The sequence below is a fragment of the Microcaecilia unicolor genome, chromosome 9 (assembly GCF_901765095.1).
Source record: "Microcaecilia unicolor chromosome 9, aMicUni1.1, whole genome shotgun sequence".
NCBI classification, from domain to species: Eukaryota; Metazoa; Chordata; class Amphibia; order Gymnophiona; family Siphonopidae; genus Microcaecilia; species Microcaecilia unicolor.
In genome coordinates this window covers 124,198,880-124,225,557 of record NC_044039.1, presented here as the reverse complement: position 1 = coordinate 124,225,557, position 26,678 = coordinate 124,198,880, and the positions used below count along the sequence as shown (strand labels likewise).

Genomic DNA, 26,678 nt, shown 5'->3' with positions numbered 1-26,678 from the left:
TGCCTAGAGCTATTCAGGTGCTCAAAGCTCCACACCGGCTGCACTAAGTCTTGTTTAGTGATGCACAGTGCTTCCCCTAAAATTGTGCCACCCTAGATGTATAGCAGTCTACCTAGTGGTTGGGCCAACCCTACATCCAGAAGTAGCCGAAATGGCACACATATTCAAATGGCTCTTAAGCAGGTACAAATGTGTGCATGTATGTGTGTATTTTATGAAATACATACATCACAAATCTACCATTTCTTCACCCAAACTATGCTGATTGGGCACTATAAGTAGGTATGCTTTTGGTAACTCGTGTACTTAAACACATGAATCCAGTTGCACGTTTTAGAAAAGCACTTTTCCATGTTACACATGGAAAAATCTTTCTTTAAAATAACCTCTAAAATGCATGAAATAAGTTTGATAAATATTCAAAGATGATCTAGTGAAATTACTCACCTGTAGCAGGTGTTATCTGAGAACAGCAGGCCAAGTATTCTCACATGTGGGTGATGTCATCCAATGGGGCCCACTGTGGATGTTGACTAGCAAGTAGATGTTAGTAGAAATTTCTAGCAGCATCCTATCACGCATCCACAGGTGCCTTCCTGCCCGACACACAAGCATGGATCCCCTCAGTCATATAATATTGCTAAGAAATACAATTTCTAAGGGAGGTGGGAGGGTATGCGAGAATATTTGGCCTGCTGTCCTCAGAGAACACCTGCTAAAGGTGAGTAACTTCGTTTTCTCAAAGAAAAAGCAGGCCATACTTATTCTCACACGTGGGAATCCCTAGCTACCAGGCTCACCAAAAACAACAATGCTAGGACAGAGAGCGGTACATCGCACTAGTTGGAGGGGGGGTGCTGGAATGGTACCTTTATTGCAGTAGGCAGCAGCACCAGCACTGCACATCCCGGCAGCACAAGCACCGCATGAATCGGGAGGGGGAAAGATGCCCATGGCAGCCACAGCACCCCCCTTACGACCTGCACCCGGGGCGGGCAGCCCCCACCGCCCCACCCTCGGTAAGCCACTGCTCCTAGTGTACTTGAATGGAACTCACCTTGAGCTACTCCTGAAAAAGGTGTGAGCTAAATCCAAATAAATAATCATTGCTATGTCTTTAAATAGAATGTATTTTAATAGGCCTTTCAAAGTGTGCATTTTCAGACTGGAACTAGATTCAGTAGTACATCTTACCAGAAAAACAGGAAATCAACATCTGTTAAAAAAAAAAAAAAAACAAGTACTCTCTTATTAATAGCTTTCAGGAGCACAGATCTCTGGAAAACAACAACCTTCCTCTACTTTAAACACACATATGTAAACAATGACCCTAACCAATGAAAAAGCTATAAAAGCCTTTATGTACTCTCAGCTAAACCAATCTCAGAAAAATACCACATTCTGCATTAAAAAAATAACAAGAGAATTCTCAGTTAACAATAACTACCAGATCTACTGCCCAAAAGCAATAATATATCTTCAACAGTTATGGTTTCCTATAACTCGATGATGGCTTCAAAATGTTTTATAATTAGTGAGAACAAGCCATCAAAATTAGGACTGCCAATAATCAGTGAAAGAGAACCAAAAGAGAAAGCTGTTTTATTGCTTGTAGAGCATGAGAGAATCATTGTTCAATTAAAGAGGGAATGTATTGGGCTATAAAAAAAATAATTTTGTGACACTGTTCTTATCAGCTTTAGTTACACAATATGCAGATTCAGACCAAACACAACAGCATTCAGAATCATTCTGATCAAAACGTTATCAGCTGATCACGCAGTAAGGCTTATTTCCTAGGCTCTTCTCCCATTCTGTATTTATAGGAAGACAGCTTAGTAAGTTCAGCCCATAATATGAGTCACCAAAAATTCCAAATACATTAAACATATGGTTTGGTGAAACACACAAATTAAGGGTAATTTGTTATATAATGGCACAGCTGTTGTGTTTTAATTCATTAAAATAATGAGAGGTTCAGTTCAAAACTAGGATTCTTGGCTTAATATTATTTTCTATGTTTCAAACATTCAACCTCCATGGTTTCAGTCACTCTACAGCATATCATACCATACAACAGCCTGCCTCCAGTGTATAATTTAGGCAGTAATTATACCAAGGTAATCTAATTTCCATTACTGTGTAATGTCTCCTAACTACTCTAACACACACACAAACTATTCAGTGTGGTAACATGAGTATGTTAGCAAGAGCAAAGGCTTATATACATGCTTTTATTTATTTACTGAAACTGAGGCAACCCACAGTGATCAACACAGCATTTAGTACTTGTAACTCCAGGTGTCAACACTTTGTAGCATAATGTTTATTATTCCTGGCCAAAGACTGTGGAAACAGTTAAATATAACTGGAATACTTTCACTGAAATTCTTTCATGGAACTGTACAGCAAGGAAATTTGTCTGCGTCCAGTTCAATCAACAAAATTTGTAGCAATCAAGTTTCACGCTCCTGGACTACACAATATAAACTAACTTCTTAAATAGTAAAGGGCCAATTTCAAAGTCAGATTATTGGAACTAAAATTTACACCGAATATACATAACTACAATAAAAACAAATGTCTACTGAAATTATAAGTTTGAGCTGCCCACAGGAAACTGCCTTCCTTGGACTCAAAATAAATCCTCTGTCATAAATAACCTTGGGGATGTCAGCTTAAAAATACTTCCTTCATAAGCTAACCAGCCACCTAGTGCTGGATGTTCTCAGTTATTACCTGCCAATCACTTAATCTTTAATCTGGCCTACTGCACTCTCACAGCCTATGAAAGAATCAACCATGACAGGGAGGACTATAATCGATTCTACATCAGCACTAGCGTGCTGCCGGTATAAAAGTTTTGTTATTGCTATAATCATCAGTTTGTTCTGCTCATTCATTTCTTCATGTTTATAGTTCCTGCTTTTACTGTCACCCTTCCAAATTTTGTCTCAGGTCGTCAAAAAGGCTTCCTTAAAATACTATGGATTGCTTATGATTTTGGTGCTGTGCATTCACACCATTTGGCTGACCTCCAGGCTCCATCATATCTTCTTTTTAAGGAACTGTTCATTAGAAAGACAGCTAGTCATCCTTAAGCACAATTTTATTCTCAACATCACCTCAATGATTCCTTAAATTGGGATTTATAATGAGGTGTGCAGAATAACAACTGTATGTACAGTATCTCATGGGCTTGATAGATATGGAATATATTATGCTACCAATAAATACAGCTACTAATGCAAGGTATTTTATAAATATTTGACAAGCTAATCCTAGACCACATGATGAATGTAATATTGTAGGTGGTGACTTCCTACATGGAATCTGAGATACACCCAAATCACGTCTGGAATTGGATGGCATGTCCCTCTCTCTCTGGATACCAGAAAGAATTTGGATAAAATCCTTGCCTTTCTCGTGGTGGTACAGGGTTGACTGCCCTTGTCTCCAGAATGAGGAAATTTCTAACTTCAGCAGGTCTTGGAATTTGATGGGAAGCAAAACATTCCCTGCTAAACAATTTCATGGCAAAGCCAGTAAATCAAGTTTACAGATTTGCAAAATTATCTGACACACCCAACTGTTTGGAGGTTATAAATTTTGGCCAGCCACACAAATGGCTCAGGGACATCAGCTACACACTGGATTCAGTCAAAACCCCATTGTAATTTTATGCTGGTGGCAGTTTGAGGCTTTATCTTGCTGCTGGTGAGGCCTTAGGTCCATCTCTGGTGATATAATTAAGCCTAAGTCTAGAATAATTTCCTTTCTTGACAGAAAGTCTTCCTGGGTTCATGACTTATGTACCTCCTGGAGGATCAAGTTGGCTCACAGGTTGCAGTGCAGGAAAGGGTCTACAGCTCTCACCCAGTTGGGTTTTCAGGATTTCCATAATGAATATGCATGAAATCTATTTGCATACTATGAAGGCAGTGCATCAAATAGATCTCATGAATATTCACTGAGGAAATCCAAACAACCCAACTGGGTTGTGGCCCCAGAGGACTGAGGTTGGACACCCCTGGTCTAAAGTGTACTGTGATGATCTTTAGATCCACATCCATATTCCAAGATCTTCAACAATTCCTTGCACAGAAAACAGGAAATGGTTCCTCCATCTTTGCTCACAGAATATGGTTATTTGATTGCTTTTTTGTCAAGGACTCTGTTCCCTAAAACATGTCCTGAGATGCATGATGACCTTTGACAAGTTACACATCCTTCATGATCTTATCTCCAAAGAGATTCCTTCCTTACAACACATATCAGCAAACCTTTTTTACAAGTTCTCACACACATCTGAAGCACACATCCACCACGGTCTGTGTTCATCAATAAACATTACAGAGGCTCTCTATGCTGTCTCAAAAGCATTGCATGCCAAGCAGATATGTTGTTTGATTTTGGCACAGAAGTGCAAAATAAACTCAGCCTGGACCTCTGGAGGGAGATCATCCATACCAATTAAAGAAATATGGCTGCAATCAAGTCAAGATTCAAGATCACATTCATCAGCCATCTATAGCCCCACAGATTGGAAAATCAATATAGACAATCAACTTTGACAACAAAGGTGTACATCATGCAACAAAGTCCCAAAGTTCTGGCAGGAGTAATATCTATGTATACACCTTAGTGGACTGCATGATCTGGTGCGGGAGGTAATGATGCTAGGGCCGCTTGATAACAGATTGATCAGATTTAATATTGGCTTTGGAGTAAGTACACACAGGAAGTCTAATACATTAGCATTTAACTTTCAAAAAGGAGACTATGATAAAATGAGAAGAAAAGGGAAGAAAAAAAAAACTTAGAGGAGCAGCTGCAAAGGTCAAAAATTTACATCAGGTGTGGATGCTGTTCAAAAATACCATCCTGGAAGCCCAGGTCAAATATATTCCATGTATTAAAAAATGAAGAAAGAAGACCAACAGGCTCATTTTCAAAAGAGAAGGACGCCCATCTTTCGACATAAATCGGAAGATGGGCATCCTCACAGGGTCACTCAAATCAGCATAATCGAAAGACAGTTTTTGGGCATCCCCAACTGCTTTCTGTCGCGGGGGCATGTCGGAGTCATAGCGAAGGCGGGACTTGAGCGTGCCTAACACATAGGCGTCCTCGACCCATAATGGAAAACAAAGGGCGTCCCTGATGAGCACTTGGTCGTAAGAAAAACAGAAAAAAGTCGTCCAAGCCACAAGCAAGTGCCCGAACTGACCAGATGACCACCGGAGAGAATTGAGGATCACCTCCCCTTACTCCCCCAGTGGTCACTAACCTCCTCCCACCCTCAAAAAACATCTTTAAAAATATTTTGTGCCAGCCTCAAATGTCATACTCAGGTGCATCGCAGTATGCAAGTCCCTGGAGCAGTTTTAGTGGGTACAGTGCACTTCAGGCAGGTGGACCCAGGCCCATCCCCCCCTACCTGTTACACTTGTGAGCCCTCCAAAACCCACCACAAACCCACTGTACCCACATCTAGGTGCCCCCCTTCACCTGTAAGGGCTATGGTAGTGGTGTACAGTTGTGGGTAGTGGGTTTTGGGGGGGGGGGTTGGGGCTCAGCACACAAGGTAAGGGAGCTATGTACCTGGGAGCAATTTAAGAAGTCCACTGCAGTGCCCCCTTGGGTGCCCGGTTGGTGTACTGGCATGTGAGGGGGACCAGTGCACTACGAATGCTGGCTCCTTCCACGACCAAAGGGCATGCACTTGGTCATTTCTGAGATGGGTGTCCTTGGTTTCCATTATCGCCGAAAATCAGAAATGACCAAGTCTAGGGACGACCATCTCTAAGGACGACCTAAATGTCAAGATTTGGGCGTCCCCAACCGTATTATCGAAACGCTATTATGGTATTGCTTGTATTGCCTCTTTGGGGTATTTCTGGGGCTGCAATTGCCAGACTGCTTCTATATGATTACTACCTCTTTCTCCTATCAGAATGTAAATTCCTTTCCTTTTCTACATTTCTGATTAACAATGATGTAAACCACTCAGAAAGGCCATTAAAGAGTGGTATATCAAATTTTAATAAACTTGAAACTAGAATAATCATATCCTTTTATTTTTACACACGAGTTTAATTAACTGTTTGGCCCTAGGAACTCCTTTAACAGACCTAATAATCTGACCATATCATTGGTGAAATCAAGTCCATGGTCAGCTGTGCTCTAGTAAGCAACATGTCAGATGCAAATACTAAATCTAAGATCTGACCCTTAATATATGAAGCAGTGTGAATTATTCACATTCTTCAATATCTTTGATGTTCTTCACATACTATATCTGCCAAAACCTTGCCAAATATTCAGGGAGTTATGTATTTTACAAATTTTTCTCCTTGAGCAGAATTCCCAGTACACTTGTTGGGAAGGAGTAAGAATGGAAAAACATCATCAGCACTAATTATGAGCAACAAAGGGGAGGGGCCACATACCATCATCATCAACCAACAGTGCTGACCAATCTTTCGCAGCCATGACCCCAATTCACATGGCCGCCAAAAGCATGCAACCTTTGACAGTGGCAGAACAACATCCTGTATAGCATCTGCCCAGGTCGACACCCATAGTTTGGGAAGCTCTGATCTACACACAAGAACCAAGGACCTGCAGCACTGCTCAGAGAATAGATGAGAGTGTAGAAAATAGAACATAACAAAGCCACATGCAAAATGAAATGTCCCACACATTGCTGACAAAGCATGTGTCATGTCCTATGGATTATTTTAGGTGACAGATCAAAATTACATTCACAGATTTATACCATAATTTTGGGTGCAGTGTTACGGTTCATGAGTCCCATAAGGAAGTAGCAATGATTTTATCCATCTTGTATTAATAAACAAAATAAAGCAAATGATGACTCCATAACAAAATGCAACACCCAACTGTTGTAGGTGTATTACGTACACTCACCTGACAAGACAGTTCACACACGTTACATAATATGGTACATCCCAAGTTACCACTGAAGGCAAACAAAGCAATTTTACATACTGCTTTATTATTATTTATATCCACTGTATGTAACAGCTTTGGATAAGTTAGGTCTCTGATCTACAAAGCGTATTAATATACTCTCAAACTCAACTAGCTTGTCCACAATTTCATATGTGAACTAATTCTTTCCCTACACAAAACAGAAGATAGAATAAAAAAAACAATGCCATGGGAAAATTTAAATCACTTCAAAAAGATATAAAATTAAAAGACCGTTGTTAAATATAAGTTAGAGTTGTAAGATGTAGCCACATAGTTAGTGCTGTGAGCTGAGATCCTAGGAAACTGGGTTGGACTCCTACTGCAGCTCTTTGTGACATTGGAAAAGTCACGAAACCCTCCATTGCCCCAGGTAAAAAAAAAAAAACACCTTAGATTGTGAGCCTGAGTGTGAAACCCATTTAGATGGGTTCCCCAGCCCACTTTGGATAATCTGTCATTAACAGTGCTTGAACTGGAAGAATATAAAGGGAAGGGCTTTACCAGATTGGATTGTTTTGCCCACCAGCATTATGAATGTTGTGAGAGGAATAATAACAGACAATTTTTTACAACTACAGTATTGTAGAGTTTTATAATGTTTGTGCATAGTTAGAAACAACACATATATAGCATTTAATGATTTCTTTAGGAATAATTTATTATATGGATGTAAGTTTCAAGGATACTGTTAAGGATTTTTGGTAATAAAATGGGGATTTTTTTAAAATAGATTGGCGATTTGTTTTTATTATGTTTATTTTAATTGATAAAGTCCCTTTTTCAACATATCATGAAAGAGTATTTGAAGATAACTGATAAAGACATATACATATGTGATATTAACATTTTAAAGAGAAATTTTGTGTTTTACAGGTTTTACTATTGAAATTATTACTTTTATCTGCTATTTCACAGTTTTGAAAAATATCTTTCTCCCAAAAGACTCCAGTGTCTGAGCTTCTCTCCCCATGGGCACCAAGGAATGAGACTTTGAACCTTTGGCCTTTTTGACAGCAGATTCGACCACCATGGAATGGTGAGGAAGCTGCTTTTTTTTTTTAAATCTCGAAACCTTCTAGATTCTATACATAAAGTTGATCTTCTTCCTTACAGAAGATACAGAGAGGTGGGTCTCCTACAATCACATCTCCAAATCATTAAGGATTCTTTGAATGAGTACTTTTATATAGCTTCCTAGTTGGAGGGGGGGAGGAGCTGGTAGGAATTTTAGGATATCCAATGTTTCTGCCCTGGGCTCCTTCTCTTTCTCTTACTTAAGTGGAATGGCATTAGTTATTTTCCTCACATTATCAATGAATGAGAGCATTCCTGGTGGGGATTTTCTTCTCTCATAAGTGGGGGAGGGATCCAATGGCAACTCAGGTAAACCCTCTTCAGAGAATCTAGCTTACAGTCAGAATCCCAGGTGTGCTCAGAATTCAACCCAGAAAAATACTCCAGAGAAGAAGTCTGAATCTCTGCTTGTCTTGACCTCCTGATCTCATACTCAGGCCATGGATTAAGGCGTCAAGACACATAAGAACATAAGAGTAGCCATACTGGGTCAGACCAATGGTCCACCTAGCCCAGTATCCTGTTTTCCAAAGAGTGGTTACAAGCCAGGTCACAAGTACCTTGCAGAAACCCAAATTGTGGCAATACTCCATACTACAAATCCCAGGGCAAGCAGTTGCTTCCAATGTCTGTCTCAAAGCAGACTATGGACGTTTCCTCCAGGAATTTGACCAAACCTTTTTTAAACCCAGGTACACTAACCGCTGTTACCACATCTCCGATGTGCTGGTGGAACTGCCACCCCTGATGGACTACAGTCAACATTGGTGCAGTCTAACTTAACCCAAGAACCTTTGAAGCCTCAGTGGTGATGCCTCCCCTACAGGTAGTCCATGAATCTTGTGGATTGGCTGGAGATCCCTTTGTCTTGATATTGATGTTGAAGGCATAGCATCATGTCAAGCTAAGAAGCATTCCATCCACTCCTTGAGCTTCCTTACAAGCTGCTCCTTGAAGGCTGCCATCAATGAGGAGTGCAGTAGATGTAGCCACATTTTCCTGAGTCACTGAAGGAGTATCAGAAATGGACCTTCTGATACAATGTACAATGCCAATGAGCACCAGCTCCTGGCCTGGTATTCAACACTGCAGTCCCTCGGCACCAATGAAGATGAGGACAAATCCTTCCTCTTCTTCAGGCAGGTCTCAGATGATGATTGGTCCCAATGGTGTATATCGATCCTTGTCATCAATGGTAATCAAGGCCCTCCAGATACCGATATATCCTCGGCATCCGTTGGAGCTCTGGAACTATGAAGGCAGATGTCTTCAATGCCGAAGTTGATGGAACGAACTTAGCTACACTTTAAAGTCATTCACGCTGCTTCTCATGGCCATAAATCTATCTTTGGAGATATATGAATACAGTTTACAATGAGAAGGATCATAGTCAGGACCCAGGCATGAGAATCTGTCATGGACAGAGTCTTGTTGCACCAGGTGCACTTCTTAAGGCTGCTAGGGGCTTTCATGTCATCAGAGGAAATAACCAATTAGAGGCCAACAGAATTTCAATTTTGGCGCTTAAACTGACAGTAAATTCATATTCAACCTTATTTTGTGCAAAACTTCCAGTGCATTTTCAGTAAATTAAAACCAAAACTTTGGAGCAGCCACAACTCCCTCCCTCTCGCTGAAATGGAAAAGCCCCCAGACCCACCCATAGGTCCCCCCTAAGGCCTACCATACCACTGGTGGTTTAGTAGCTAGTCAGTGCAGGAGAGATCCCCCGTCACTCTTGCCCATGCTGGTTCCACTGTCAAAATGGCTACTGGGACATCCAGCAGCAGTCTCTGCTCCAAAGTTTCAGTTTTAGCTGAAAATACACAAGCATTTTCAGCCAAAACTGAAACAAGGCTGAATACAAATTCTGGACTGGTTTCAGCACCAAAACCAAAGAAATGGATAGAAATAAAAGTGCTTTGACACTGATTTCAGAATTCCTAATCAACCTACGGTATATCCAGTGCTTTTTTTGTGCCGGTACGCAATGGTACGGCGTACCGGCACCTTTTTTTGGCCGCCCCGCCCCCCCCGCGACACTCCGGGCGAGTCCTGCACTTAGTTTTTTTTTTTAAGACTCAGAACGCGCGAACAATGCAGCCGGCAGCGATTGAAAGAGGCGGTCTGGGCTGGCATCTGCGTCGGAGCTTCCCTCACCCTCTGTGAGTCCCGCGAAACAGGAAGTAGTAACAACGAAGGCGGGACTCGCAGAGGGTGAGGGAAGCTCCGACGCAGACGCCAGCCCAGACAGCCTCTTTCAATCGCTGCCGGCTGCATCGTTCGCACGTTCTGAGTCTTAAAAAAAAAAACCTAAGTGCAGGACTCGCCCGGAGTGTCGCGGGGGGGGGGGGGGGGGGGGAGGAAGGACTGGGGACAGAAAGAGGGAAACCAACAGAGGGAAGGATTGGGGAGAGAGGGAAAGAGGGAAACCAACAGAGGGAAGGATTGGGGAGAGAGAGAAAGAGAGAAACCAACAGAGGGAAAGATTGGGGAGAGAGAGAAAGAGGGAAAACAACAGAGGGGAGGATTGGGGAGAGAGAGAAAGAGGGAAAACAACAGAGGGAAGGATTGGGGAGAGAGGGAAAGAGGGAAACCAACAGAGGGAAAGATTGGGGAGAGAGAGAAAGAGGGAAACCAACAGAGGGAAAGATTGGGGAGAGAGAGAAAGAGGGAAAACAACAGAGGGAAGGATTGGGGAGAGAGAGAAAGAGGGAAAACAACAGAGGGAAGGATTGGGGAGAGAGGGAAACCAACAGAGGGAAGGATTGGGGAGAGAGGGAAAGAGGGAAACCAACAGAGGGAAAGATTGAGGAGAGAGGGAAAGAGGGAAACCAACAGATGGAAGGATTGGGGAGAGAGGGAAAGAGGGAAACCAACAGAGGGAAGGATTGGGGAAAGAGGGAAACCAACAGAGGGAAGGATTGGGGAGAGAGGGAAAGAGGGAAACCAACAGAGGGAAGGATTGGGGAGAGAGAGAAAGAGGGAAACCAACAGAGGGAAGGATTGGGGAGAGAGAGGGAAACCAACAGAGGGAAGGATTGGGGAGAGAGGGAAACCAACAGAGGGAAGGATTGGGGAGAGAGGGAAAGAGGGAAACCAACAGAGGGAAGGATTGGGGAGAGAGGGAAAGAGGGAAACCAACAGAGGGAAGGATTGGGGAGAGAGGGAAACCAACAGAGGGAAGGATTGGGGAGAGAGGGAAACCAACAGAGGAAAGGATTGGGGAGAGAGAGGGAAACCAACAGATGGAAGGATTGGGGAGAGAGGGGAAAAACAGATGGAAGGATTGGGGAGAGAGGAGAAAAACAGATGGAAGGATTGGGGAGAGGGGAAAACAGATGGAAGGATTGGGAGAGAGGGGAAAAACAGATGGAAGGATTGGGGAGAGAGGGAAAAACAGATGGAAGGATGGGGAGAGAGAGGGAAAACAGATGGAAGGATGGGGAGAGAGAGGGGGAAAAACAGATGGAAGGATGGGGAGAGAGAGGGGGAAAACAGATGGAAGGATGGGGAGAGAGAGAGGGAAAACGGAAGGATGGGGAGAGAAAGAGGGAAGACGCTGGATGGAAGAATGCAGAAAGAAATAGGGGAGACACTGGAAGGATGGGGAGAGAAAGCAGAGCTGCTGGATGGAAAAGGGGAATAGAGAAAGACTGGAGAATAAGAGGAAGGGGCATGGGGAGAACAAGGGTGAGGAAAAGATGAAAAGCCACAGGTAGATGAAGGAAATTAAAGAATGGATAGTAAGAATGAATTAAATCTGGACAGAGAGAGAGCCTGAAAAATATTGAAGAAAGCAAAGAAAAAGGAGACAAAAATGACAAATGGCACAGAAGAGTTAAGCGAAAACAAAGGAAAGCAGAATCACAGACTGGGACCAACATGGAAAGAAAAACAGTCACCAGACAACAAAGGTAGAAAAAAATCATTTTATTTTCATTTTAGTGTTTGTAATATGTCCAATTTGAGAATTTACATTGGCTGTCTTATTTTGCACTGGGTATACTGGAGCTGTAAGAGCTTACAGAGATTATTTATCATGAAAAATATCACGTTATTTTTTTCTCCTATAGTACTATAATATTTTCAATGATGTCTGTTTATATGCGCCATGGCTGGAATAGGGGGTGTGGTTAATGTGGGTGTGGCTATCATAGGGGTGGATCCATATGTGGTGATCCCGCCCATAATGAGTACCGGCACCTTTTTTTCTACAAAAAAAGCACTGGGTATATCCCTGGGAAATTTGTGAAGAATAAAACTTAATTCTGTTTACATTTTTAAATTCTGTAAAATTTTGCACAATGTCAAAATAACACAACCTAATTACTGAATTTATGGAACAGTGATTTTAAACTACAAAACCAAAACATTGGTTAGAGCAGCAAGCTAGGAATTAGGGAAGCCAGCTTCCAAATACTACTGAAGTTCCTGGAAGTGATATTTCAGTTCAGCATAAAATTTTAGTTTTAGTTCTTTTTCAGTCACAAAACATATAATTTTTATTCTTATTGTATTCTAATTCTGACAATCTTAATTCAAGTTTTTATTCAGACCTCTTCCAAAAACTTTAGTTTTTATTCAGTTCTTATACTGCTCACAAACTCATGATAAATAATTTCAGCTCATGCAAAACAGACAAAATAATTCTAGTTTTAACTCAGTCCTCTTACAAAAATTTTAGTTCTTCTTCAGTTCATGCATGAGGGACATTTTCGATATGACATCTAAATCCAATTTTGGACATTTAAGGAAAAACATCCAAAAATCTAGTAGCAAACATGGCCATTTTGCAAATCAAAAAAACGTACAACTTTTTGTTTCAAAGATAGCCATTTACTACACATTTTTGTGTTCAGTGTGTCTAGCTTTTAGGACCATTTTCAAAAACAAAACATAAAGGGAAAAACACACAAAACAAGCCATTGGGATGTATAGAGGGTGAGCATTCTTAGTAGACTGGCCACGCAGACAACACGGCAGAGCAGTGGGGCATCCTAGGGGGCAATGCAGTGGACTTCACATAAAAGGTCCCAGGTACATATATCTCACCAGTCCTCCCCCCCCTTATATTTTATGTTGAGCCCTCCAAAATCTACCAAAAATGTAGTGTACCTAACTGCACACCACTACAATAGAACTTATGCCTGCACATGTCACCTATATGTAGGTACAGAAGGTTTTTGATGGGTTTGGGAGGGCATACACTTTCCACCACGTGTACCAGTTACAGTGGTATATGGGTTTGGGTCCCCTTCTCTACAGTCCACTGCATCGACCACTAGGCTACTCCAGGGACCTGCTTGCTGCTCTAATAGGATTGGTCAAAACAACTGAAACTGCTATACAGGCAGGTATGTTCTATTTCTTTCACATCTTTGGAAGGGTGGGAGGGGGTCAGTGACCCCTGAGGAAGTAAGGGGGGTCATGCCATAATCCCTTCAGTGGTCATCTCGAAATTCATGATATGGACATTTTCAGAGAAAAACGTCCAGTGCCACTTTATGCCATTTTTGAGATGTTTTTCTCTTTTGAAAATGAGCCCAAATATATCTAACATTTTCATTCCTCTGAAACCATTTTTGTTAGAAAAAATTATTGTTTATAGTTCTTATTCTATTTGGAACCATACATTTTCTATTCCTATTCAATTTTCATTTTGAAAAAAAAAACCCAAAACATTACTTTTATTTCTAGCTCTCAAGAACTAATGGTCAAAACGTTTTGTTCTGATTCTTATTCTCATTAACGAAAATATCCCTGGTTCCCTGTGACTTTGGGCAAGTCACAAAACCCTCCACTGCCTCAGATATACACTCAGATTATAATTCCTCCAGATACTGGGAAAATACCTACTGTACATGAATGTAACTCACTCTGAGCTACTACTGAAAACGTTTGAGCTAGATCCAAAATAAATTATCCTTCCTCCTCCCCCCCCCCCTAACTCTCTTCCGTCAGTTTATCTCTCACCCTTCCCTAACTAGATATTCCCTTGCCTCAACCAGCCTGCCCACAACCCAGTCACTCAGCCCCTTCCAAACTTGATGTAATGCTTGCAATCTCTCTTGCCACTGCCACATCGAATAGCTGATGCCTTTCAGTACCTCATAGCTCTGGTTTGAGCCATGTGATGTTTATACTCCCAAAATGGACTCATAATTTCAGTCTCACAGGAGTGCAAGTAAAAGTGGGATGTTTGACCACGGAAAAACAAATCCTGGAGACAATGATCTTGGAAATGCTTATTTATTTGTTAAAAAAGACTCTACACAACTGTTCTGTTTCGGCCGTCAGGCCTGCATCAGGAGTCTATAAAAAACATATATACAAATAAAAATTAAAAAATATGTATAAGATAAATGCATAAAAACATATGATAAAAGGTATGAACAAACAACAAACACATATGGAAATCAAACCATTTTTTAACATCCAAAATACAACATATAAAAGTGTACACTTGTTGCAATGTTCTTATTAAAATACTAATGTTTCAAAAAAATATATATACACTAAAATGCATATAAATAAACAGTAATATATAAGTTAAACAATATGCGTACAGAAATAGTACGCATTATGAAAAAAACAACAATTTAAACTCTGTTGGAAAATGTAAGATTCTGCAGGAGAGGGAAATTTTATGCAAACTAAGTCATCTCACTTTCCCCCCTTAAGAAGAGATCTTGTTTTCAAAGCAAAACATGGGGTCCTGGCATATATTGCTCTAGGAATGAAAACGTACCAGGTTGGAAAACAGTGGAGAAAGGACTGACTTTCGGAGGTAATGAGTAGAGAATAGCGAAACTCAGTAATTCATGTCAAAACAAGTTCTGTACAGTTAGGTTCAGTTCATATATCGAAGGCATAAAAAGCAAAAAAGGGCACACAAATGGGTGACTGATGGTTAAGATATGAAGATGCCAAATTACAAAGGGAGTTACCAAGTAAACATAAATGTCTCCAGTTTAACCAATTCATTTCAAATAAACTTTGGCTGAACCATCTTGAATGTTATTTCACAAAAGAAGCAATTGCCAGGTTTCTCCAAAAGATAAGTACCATATTGCAGAAAAGAAACAGAGTACATTTGATTTTTTTCCAAAAGATTCCATGGCTGCTCTAATTCTACTGTCTCCGAACTCTGTCAAAGCTTTCTTTTATCGAGAAGTTCTTTAGCACTCCAAGTACACTTGATAGCAGTGGTAAAGGTATTTTCTTTTTATATTACATCCTATCTTGTTTTTCCCCATCCTACCATTGTCTTTCTTCTATAGTTTAGAAAGATGCCCACTGAGTATGACGTACAAGATTATCTTGGATTCCCCCCCCCCCCCCCCCCCAACAGTTAAAGGATTTGGCCAATTAATTCTGGATGTTAGCCATATTTAGGATCGAATCTCCTTCCCTCTCTGCTCAATGGATAAATTTTGTGGCTGGAGGCATTTCCAGAGTGCAGTAAAACTTTATGTACACAGCAGAATAAAGTTATGCTCATATGAACAGTCAGGTGGAACATCTGTCTTAAAGTTATCCAGATAACTTTAACCAGACATATTCAGTGGAAAACTTATTCAGATATGTTCCTCTGGTTGTCTGGGTAAAGTTTTCATGACCTAGTATGCTGAGTAACAACTCTATGGTGTCGTTCCCTACCAAAGTAACCTTCAAGTACAAACTTTAAATACAAGAACGAATCTTAAATTTCAGTAATTTTCAACTTTTTTCACATCACAGCACATTTACAAGGTGCAAAAATAGTCAAGGCACACCACTGGACTCTAAACCATACCCCCCCCTCCCCCCATCCCTGCAAGTTATCTCCTTTATTCCCACCTGTATCTGTAACCTTCAATTGTAATTTCATTTAATTATGCTACTGAAAGACAATAGAACACCAACATACCCTGCTACTGGGAAACTGGAACAAGATTCCTAACACAGACACCACATGAATCCTTCACTTCAACTGTAGATGCAGAATATGATTCTCACCTGACACAAAGTAGGGAACCGCAAGAAAACATACAGACAAGAACTGAAAGCAGAGATACCGAACTCTGCATGTCGTGCAACACCAGAGAAATAGAAAGAAATGCATGTCCTCCTATATAGTGCAAAATAAAGCCAACAAATATAAATTCTCAACACTGACATAATTCAGTCACTAAACAAAATAAAATCATTTTCCTACCTTTGAATCTGGTGATTTTATTATTCAAATCATCTTGTTCTCAAACTTTGGTTCTGCTTTCCTCTACCTGTGCGCTAAGCTTTGTTTCCAGGGTCTTCTTTCCATCTGCTATTTCTTTTCTCACTTCCTGCCCTATGACTGTTTCGTACTGATTTTTCACATTCAGCTTTCTTCAATTTCTCTGCCTTCTTCTCAAATCTATCTTATTTTCCCTCTCTTTCCTTCCAGTGCAGAATGTCCCCTCTTCCCTTCTCTTCATGTGCAGCTAGTAGTAGTAGCTGTCTCCCCTCTTAACTTCCCTTCTCTTCATGTGCGGGGTATAAGTTTTATAAATAAACTGGTCTGAACAGAGCACTTTATCAGGTATCTATGATCTCTCTACTTCTTTCTGAAAATACAGATGGAATATTCCAATCTGCATCTGGCAAGTTAAAATCTCCCAGCAACAGTATCACCCTTTCGTTCCCAGCTGGTGTATATTTATTTATTTGTTGCATTTGTACCCCACATTTTTCCACCTATTTGCAGGCTCAATGTGGCTTACATAGTACCGTCAAACACGTTTGCCCTGTCGGTGGATAACAAATACAAAGTTGTATAGTGATCGTATGAGGTATAAGTGGAGGGTTGGAATGGATGAAGATTGTGTGATGTCCTGTTCAATCATAGTCACGCTGTGTTGGTAGGTGAAGAGGGTTATGTGGGGTCGTTGGGGGTAGGCCATTTTGAAGAGGTTGGTTTTTAGTGATTTCCTGAAGTTCAAGTGGTCGTGAATTGTTTTCACAGCTTTTGGGAGCCCATTCCATAGTTGTGAGCTTATGTAGGAGAAGCCAGCTGTGTAAGTTGTTTTGTATTTCAGTCCTTTGCAATTTGGGTAGTGCAGGTTTAACCAAATCTTTGTCCAGCTTCTCTAATTGTGTTGGAGGTCTGTAGACAACACCCATGTAGACAGAGCTTCCATCTTCTCTTTCCAGAACAATCCATACTTGCGTACTTCTTTCTCCAGGTCTCCTGCAAATCAGCCACTTTAATACTGTTATCCACATATAGCCCTGCTCCAGCATTCTCTATCCTTCCTAAAAAAGATTATGGCCTCATTATTGTTGCATCTCATTCATGGCAACAATAATTAAGTCTGCATCTAACATCATGGCATATAGATCATGAATTTTGTTACTTAGATTGTGAGCATTTGCAGTCATTGCTTTCCAGCTACATTTTATTAGTAGTCTTATCTCCTGCACAATTTTTTTGCCTAGTGTCCCCTTCTATTTTGTTGTTGATAAGTGAATTGTCGGAGGTTGTTTAAATTAATATCTTCCTCACTCCTGTCATATGTTTGTTTTTGCTGTGGGTGACCACCTGAACTGACTTGCTTCCATATACCACCCCTTTTAGTTTAAATGCCTAGGAATATATTTCTTACCATGGATACTCTTTCCTGCCATAGTAAGATGTAGCCCATCAATACACTAAATAATCTTTTGTTTGTCCATATATTACCCCATCCTCCTATGAACTTACAACCTTCCTGTTGACATCACGCTTTGAGCCACTCTCTATTATGCAGTCTTTCCTCTCCCTTTCCAGAGATAGGTAGTACTTCAGAAAAAGCCACAGTCCATACCAAAGACTTTAGTTCCTCCACAAGCTTCTGCACAGTTCTCTATTCTACAAATGTGTTACTGTTAGGTCGTTTGTCTCCAAATGGATTACATCATCAGTGTTAGAATCCTTACTCTCTTCTCTGATCATAGACAGTATTTGGTTAGTATTGTTGCCAGCTGAGGATCCTGGAAGGCATTTCACTTGATTGGGCCCTTTGAACTGTGTTCCAAAGATAATGCCTCTGATAATGGAGTCTGCTAGCAGAAAGAATCTTCTGTTTATAGCTTTTTTTTTTTTTTAATCAGTGCTTTGGGGGTATCTTTTGCCTTCATTTACCTTTACTGTCTCTGGTTCCACCTCAGCATCATAATGCTCTAATGCAGCAAAAGAATTATATAGGAGCAACAACTGTACAGTGGATTCCTCTGTGTTACAGATCATAATCTACCTGAGCCTACTTTGATCTATTTATTCCTGAATTGTTTTATTCTCTTTGGCAGAGGTGGCAAAATGGTCGGATGCTGTGTAGTCCTGGAAATTCCTTTATTTGCAGCCAAATCTTGCTTAACCTTATTAGTAAGCTGAAGGCCCATCGGGGCAAGCCCTAAGTTTCCAGATGGTCTGACTTAGAACTAATGCACCATAGTTATTATACTGAATAAAAGTCATGCTGATTGGTTGGAATAAGAGTGAACAGGTGGACTATGATAAGAGTTACTAATCAATAAGATTATTTGTGACTTTGTTGAGGAACATTGTAAATATTTATTGGGTTACCTATATAGGAACAGCAAGCTCAGAGGAGGTAGGTGGATGGGATTTTAAGTGTGATAACAATGGTTCAGCCAAGTACCAATATTATAACATCTTATAGGAGGTGCAAGCAAAGAGAGACAAATTGGTACAAAAATCAAGTTCTTTCAGAAACTAGTTTTTACTTTAGAAATCAAATTTTCCCTCTAAATGAGGCATCTTTTTTTTAAAATACAACCAGCTGTAAGACTAAAAGCTATTCTTTGATCTATGAGTGGTAAAGGGAAAAAATAAACCTTGCAGAGATTTCCAACAGATCACCAGCCAAGAATTAAGAAACCTCATCAAGAGTTAGCAGTAGGGAAGGCAAGAGACAGTCTGAAATACCTGTTCTTTCAAATATGAAAGATGGGCAGAAAGAGAGAATAAAATATTTTGAGGGGATTTTTTTTTTGGGGGGGGGGGGGGGGGGGGGGGGTGTTTAGGTTAGTAGACAAAGCAGTACAACCAAACAACTAAGACAGAGACAGGCAGCCTGCACAAATTAAATAAGCAGATCCTATATAATAATTCTCACCACCAACGTTCTAATGTCTTGCCTGTGTCCATGGCTCCTTTGGCATTACTGAGCTAGGCTCCGTAGCCAGGCTGACGTCACTCACAGCTTATCCCCCCCCCCCCCCCCCCCACACACACACACTGCCACACACAAATCTGGCATCAAACAACACAGCAAAAAAAAAAAAAACCAGCCTCGCGCCCATCAGCTGTCGTGCTCCCTGTCAGAGCTGTATGCACTACAAAACGGAGAACCGGCTTCAGGGCACTGTTGGAGACCGCCCGCTCTCCCTCCGTCCCCAGCTCGGCGACTGGCTGAAGCACAGCACAAGTAACGGGCAGGGAGGGGGAGGCGTAGGGAAACTCGCAGAGCAAGTGGCAGGGAGCGGCGGAGGAGAAGGAGGAGGTGGGTGTAAAGGAGAAAAAAGCTGTCAGTGAACAGATATACAGCGTGCGCCCCTCAGCTGTCCCGCGCCCAAACTGTCAGAGCTTTGCGCGCTACAAAACAGAGACCCAGAGAGCAGGACGAGCATTTTGGCAGCCCTTCCCCACTGAGCTAGAAGAAAGGCTTCAGCGGACTGTCGGCCCGCCCGCTCTCCCTCCGTACACAACTCGACGACCGGCAGAAGCACAGCACAGGTAACGGGCAGGCAGGGGGAGGAGTAGGGAAGCTCGCTGAGAAAGTGGCAGGGAGTAGCGGAGGAGGAGGAGATGGGTGTGTAGGAGAAAAGGGGAGAGGAGCGTCGCTGGACATGGGTGGCTGCAGGGGGGCAGGGGAGAGAGGAGGGTCACTGAACATGGGTGGCTGCAGAGGGGGCAGGGGGAGAGGAGGGTCGCTGGTCATGGGTGGCTGGAGGGGGGCAGGGGAGAGGGAGGGGGGGTCCTGAGACCAGAGAGGTGGGGTGGAAGGGGGTCCTCAGACCATAAAGGGGGGGGAGAGTGTGTCCTGAGAGAGGGGGGGTGGGGCCACACACTCACTCACTGTCTCTCACATACACTCTCTCTGACATACTCTCTATCACGCTCTATCTCTCTGTCACACACAAAGACACTCTGTCTCTCATACACTCTCTCTTTCACACAAACACACATACACACTCTGTCTCTCTCTCTCTCTCTCTCATTCTCTCTCTGACACACACAATCCATCTCTCACACACACTCTCTCTCTCTCAAACATACACTCCGAGGAAAACCTTGCTAGCGCCCGTTTCATTTCTGACAGAAACGGGCCTTTTTTACTAGTAAACCATAAAGAGTAGATAGCAGATAGTCAAACCTATAGCCAAACAACTGAAATATTAAGAACAAAACTCAGAAATCAAATAGCAGCATTGCTGTTCAGATGCTTGGAGAACAATTGTATGGGAATCTCAAGTGCACTTGACATGTTGGTACTTGGCCCTTCAGGAATTTCATTTTAAAGTGGAGCAAACAGCAGGCAAATCATATAAATGCAGACATATTGTCCAGAACTGCAGCCTCCCCACTTTAGATTAAACAGACTGGGGAGCCTCGATGATATCAGAGGTGGGGTAGGTCAGGAGGAGAGAGACCCTGAAGAGACTCAAAATAATTCAAGAACTATACCTTATAAATATAATCCCCGGGCTAGTACTGGCAATTTAGAAAGGAAACCTGAGCTGCAGGCCAGAAGAGAGGGGGCAGCAATAGCCAGAAAGTTCAGAAGCTTAGTGGGAGCTGTGCTTCCCCAAAATCTATGAAGAGGAAGAAAGAAAACCAAGGTGACACCTCTGTGGGTGAGCATTCTTTAGGTCTGCAGAGCTCAATGACCAGAATACTACAAGGACATTTTCTAACAATCGAGAACATAATACCTTTTAAGTTAAGATAAAATACTTCGACAGCAACAAGAGGAGTTAACAAAGAACTGGGTTTCCTGTCACATTTTAAAGCATACAATTATTCTTTGCCATCATCTGATCAAACATCATTCCCTGTTGCTCACCCCTACCTATACCTTTCCCCTGGTTCTAGGTCAGTTCCCAACTGGACAGTTTGCACTGGGCAATTCCCACGGAACCAATTCCCACCCATAAGCCAAAAAATACAAAATACACAAGACAAGTAATCTCTCTCTTTTTGTCTTCCAGATCTTTTGGGAGCCAGTACCCCCTCACACCTCCACCACATTATCTTTTACACATCCCTTTCCCCTTCCAGACATGCAGTTCGTGTGTGGGAGGGGCGATGCCTCACCATGCCACCCACACACCCCCAAACTAGGTTTCAACCTAATTCATGTTTAATCTGGGAACTGTTATAAATAAGTAAATAAGTAAATAAATAAATAAATAAATACAAACTGCAGACATCCCAGGAAAGCAATAGGGCACCCTATGGGGCACTGCAGTGGGCTTCATAAAATGCTCCCATCTGCTGAGACCCCCAAAACCCACTACCCCTAACTGTACACCAGTACAAGAGCCCTTATGGGTGAAGGGGGCACCTATATGCAGGTACAATGGGTTTCTGGTGAGTTTTGGAGGGCTCACATTTTCCTCCACAAGTGTAACAGGTATGGGGAAGCATGGGCCTAGGTCCACCTGTCTGCAGTGCACTGCATTCACCACTATACTACTCCAAGAACCTGCATGCTGCTCTAATAGACATCAGTATAACACCTGAGGCTGGCATAGAGGCTGGTAAGTAATGTTTTCAATTACATTTTTGGGGTGGGAGGGAGTTAGTGACCACTGGGGGAGTAAGGGGAGGTCATCCCTGATTCCCTCCAGTGGTCATCTGGTCATTTAGGGCACCTTTTTGTGCCTTATTCGTTATAAAACAGGTCTAGCTCAAAACGTCTTAGTCATAGTCCTGGATACTTTTGTTTTGTTCCATTATGGCTGAAAAATGTCTGACTGTTAGGAACGCCCGTCATGCCCCCCCTTGTGATTTGAACCCACGTCTGACGGACCTCATAGAAAAACATCTAAAAATTTGTTTTGAAAATGCCAATTTGGACTTTTTGTGAGAAAAACGTCCAAATGCAGTTTTATGCCACTTTTTGGACATTTTTCTCTTTGAAAATGAGCTCCACAGTAACTTAAGGAACTTTGTAAGTCTAAATATTTTGAAAATGAGCCCCAATGTCTCCAAATGAATTAGTTTGTTTTGTACATACCTTGACAGTAATGAACCTCACTCCTAAGTCAAGGTACTTAAAGTACGAGCTCAGTCTCTCATATTTGCTGCTACTTGGATTTTTTTCTTAAAGTTAATTGCTGTACACTAACTTAAGTGAATTCTTTCAAAAAGGCAGTAAATAATCCTAATAAATCATAAATAAGATGTGCTATGTGTAGGCAACCTATTCAGGTGTGCTTGAAAATTCTTTTAATCAAACATACATTTATTAATACAAATGGAAATACTTCTGTATCTTTCTGCCACATTGTCTTAAGTCTCTGGCTGTATTTCTTGGTATTTAATAATGTTGTCTTTCTCCACCCAATTCACAGAGTAATTGTGTTTCAGACTGACACTTCTGTAATCAATGCCATTCTGGTATTTCCTTTTTTTTTACCACCGTCTGGTTTCCTTGAATCCAGCTTTTTATTGGTTGGAATGAGTATGTTCCAGATGATAATAACCACTTCAGTCTCCATAATTCTCATAGGATCATAATCCCAGTACTTTCCCCGTGCAACAATATTGACGTGGATGAGCAGTGCCTTTCTGCAAGGACATTTTCTGCCATCAGAACTTTGCAGCCAGCTATGAGATGACTCTCCAGTTCTTCCTTACAGAATGTACAGATGTCTGTTGTGTACCAGTTTTTTTCTATGCTTGGAGTGAACCATCTTGTCCATAATCTGCCATCCTGGGCTGTGACTATCACATACTCATCCTTAGGTTCCAGATCATCTTTCCTTAGCCATTCATATGTTTGGTTTTGATCAACAAATGGTTCCTGAAGTAACTCTTTCCATTTCCTATTGTATTTATGCATTTGCCACTTCTTTTTTCTCATTTGCTGATCTAATTCTTTTAAGTTTTTCCTCTTCTTTCTCTTATTTCCTGTGTAATCAGTTGGCATGCTTTCATATGGCAAATATATACAAAATACAAAACATTATAATATAAAGTCTTGCCAGTGGTATATGTCCTCCTTCCAAAAAAAAAAAAATCATAAAACTAGCAAAAGAAAAAATTCATCCTATGTCAATTAAAAATGCTTTTTTAGATTACTTGAATTTAAATATTTTGAGTAGTAACTCTACAATGACCCTCAATCTGATAAAGCACATATTCAACTGAGCACTGCCAATTTCTTCACTTGGAGTCCTTTTACTAAGCTGCGGTGAGCAGTAGCATGCACTTTCTATAGCTTAAATGGTTTGCTGCAGGGCATTCTCAGGCATCTTGCGGTAATTTCCTGATCTGCACGCACAAACCATGCACTAAAAAAATATTTTTTATTTTATCATGGAGGGGGCGTGACTTGGGGGTGGAGACTGGGTGTTTCTGTACTAATCAGTTAGCACAGCTACATTACCATGCACTAACCAATTTGTGCAGGATTCGCATGTGAGCCCTTACCGCCTGCAAAATAAGCATTGAGAAATGCTCGCGTGCAAGTATTTCTTAATGGCTGTGCACTAATGGCTTGGCCATTAATACAAAAAAAAGGGAAAATCAGCCAGTTTATATGTCTGTGGTGAAAATGGCCTTAGTAAGCAGGAAAAAACCTCACATAAGGCCAATTTATACCGCAGCTTTGTAAAAGGACCCCTTGGAGACCAAAAGCAGTAACATGACCGTTAAAATATGAATTAACTATTCCAAGTGGTAAATACAAATTAACAGAACTGTTAATTCATGTAAACTAGATTGCATTAGTATTAATGAAAAATGTATGCTGAATTCAAACCCAAAAGGATGCAAAAAAGCTCATTAGTATAATGCAGCAAAAAACATACATGAAAATGTATAAAATGCATACAATGTAATGCAGACACATTAATGCAAAAAAGTCTGCATTAATGTATGTACTTTACCATCTGTAGTAACATGTTTTATTTGCAACTCAACATTATTATTATCATTTGTATAGTACTAAAAAGTACACACAGAGCTTTACAGAGACATATGAGAGTCCTTGCTCCTTAGAGCTCACAGTCTAGTCAAGACAGACAATACAAAAGTCAAATAACGTGGTCTGAGATTAAACAATGAGGCCATGCGTGGAAGAACCAAACCAGGTGGATAGTAGATGAGGGTAACTGAAGAGAGAGCATTAATTATGCAAAGCTAACGGGAAAGAGGCTTTCTTAAATGCTATGTAAGAAAAGCCAGTTCGGCACGTAGGAAGTTTAAGTAATATTAAACTGAGGGGTCCTCTTACTAAACTGCAGTAAAAAGTGGCCTGCGATAGTGTGGGCGCATGTTTTGGCATCGATTTGGCGCATGCTACATGTGCAGTAGCCCTACCGCCACTTTGTAAAAGGGCCCCTGAGAGAATTCCATGAAACGCCTACATTAATTAAAACTTAAAGTTGCAGTAATAGAGTTATCTCCAAATCTAAACAATATACTACAGAAAAGAGAACAAAGGATAGAAAGCATTCAAAAATTCCATAAACCATTCCTTTTTCTCTTTTCTACCGCCATCCACAGTTTCAGAATGAGAAGAATTTTGTTTAAACCGCTTAGTTGCCTGTATAGGCTCCATTTGTAGTATATCAAATGTCTGGAAATAAATAAAATAAATAAGATAGACCCCAGGAAGCCACTGCCTATCCCTGGGTGCAAGTACTATGGAATCCTATTAATTATGGGGCTTCTGCCAAATAATTATGAACTGGATTGGCTATTAGGATGTTGGGTTTGATGGACCTTTCGTTTGAGCAAGTCTGACAATTGTTCTTAGTGCGTTAGCAGATAGTTTAATCGAGGGTAATGAACACTTCAGTTAACTGGGTAAAAAGCTGGAAAAATTCTAACTAGTAAAGCAATCTATAAAAGAAAGTCAGAACATGGGTGGGAAGGATTACAATTTGGAAGGCTCTGCCCCAAAAGCGCAGTGTCCTGCCTTCTTTTTTTTTTCATAGCAAGCAGATTGAGAACCAGCAAAACAAGGGTTCAAATCCCGCTTCTCCCACTGACTCTCCTTGTGACCTTGGACAAGTCACTTCACCCTCAACTAGATAAGATTTAATATAGATTCTAAGTCCGCTTGGACATGAAAATAACTTATGTACCTGTACTTGTAACTCCCCCTGAACTCGGATCAGGAAGGGAGTGTAATTAAATCTCAAATCCAAAATTAAACATTCCCTAGCACACTGACCATTAAACTTGAGGCAGGTATACTAATTACCATTAGCTACTTACATTCACCAGTTCCCTAACATTAACTGGCTCTTGTTTTGTGTTAGCACAGAAAAACCTGAGGACAGTTTTCAAGGGGAGCTACATACCCCACAGTGAAAAATTGCCACATGTAGGGATGTAATGAAAATAGATCCATCTAGTTTCTAAGCAGCTTTATTTAGCAACCCTAAATGTAGGTGTTCCCAGGACATGACCTGATCAGGGAAGAAAACTGCATGCTCATGCTGAAGTTTCAAAAATGTAGTTTCTCCTACCTAAATCCATTCACATACAGCAGGGGCAAAGTATGAGGTATTATGTTCTTATGTACTTTTATAACTGCATATATGTTCATGAATTTTCAAAGGGTAACTACTCAGGTGGTTTCACTTTGAAGATTTGCTAACAACCACATACTCTGCCGCTAGGTAGCTTAGTGAAAATTGGCCCCTATTAATTTAGTATTTAAGAATCTTTTCCAAATTATTCCTTATTACACAGCACCAAGCATGGATACAAGGGAAATATGAGATCAGTATAAATAACGGAAAAACAAGCTTGGGAAAAGTTCTCAAAAACATGTGTTTGCCCATAGTTAATGAATGCGTCTAAAATTATTAGAAATAAAAATATTATGGCAAAAATATTAAGGATACTTAGGAATATGACCAAAATAAAAATGAATATAGCCAAAAAGTAGATAGATGGAAATGTTAAAAGCTGGCACAGTTGTTCTAAGGAACCTTCAAAATTGTCCTTTGCTTACAGGCATATGCTATAGCTACATTGGTTATGTCAAGCAACACACAAGTTAGGGCAGAAGTAGCAGACACTGCAAATGTTTCAAAACCAACTCACAGGTGGCAAAATACTTCAAAAACAAATGCAATCATTTCTCACAGAAGAAAAGGTGTAACTGTTTGACTAGTTATAATTATATGACCTAGATAATCAGGTAATTATTATATTATCTATAAGTAAAAATTATATTGTCTACAGGTATGATAGTATATAATTTTGGTTCTATTACCTACTTATAGCATGTAATAATTATGTATTATTACTTAAGTTATTCCTGGTAATAGATTATAAGAAGGAAGAAGTAAGACCTGTTCAGCTGTACAAATTAAAACAGAGAAACATAAAGGCA

The 26,678-nt window shown here is 40.8% G+C and overlaps 1 protein-coding gene across 1 annotated transcript in view; it reads right to left on the bottom strand.

Annotated features, from left to right (window-relative positions):
* Positions 1-26,678, bottom strand: part of RAD51B (RAD51 paralog B) — a 1,398,038-nt gene that overhangs the window by 1,185,506 nt on the left and 185,854 nt on the right. The gene's annotated exons all lie outside the window — the stretch shown is intronic.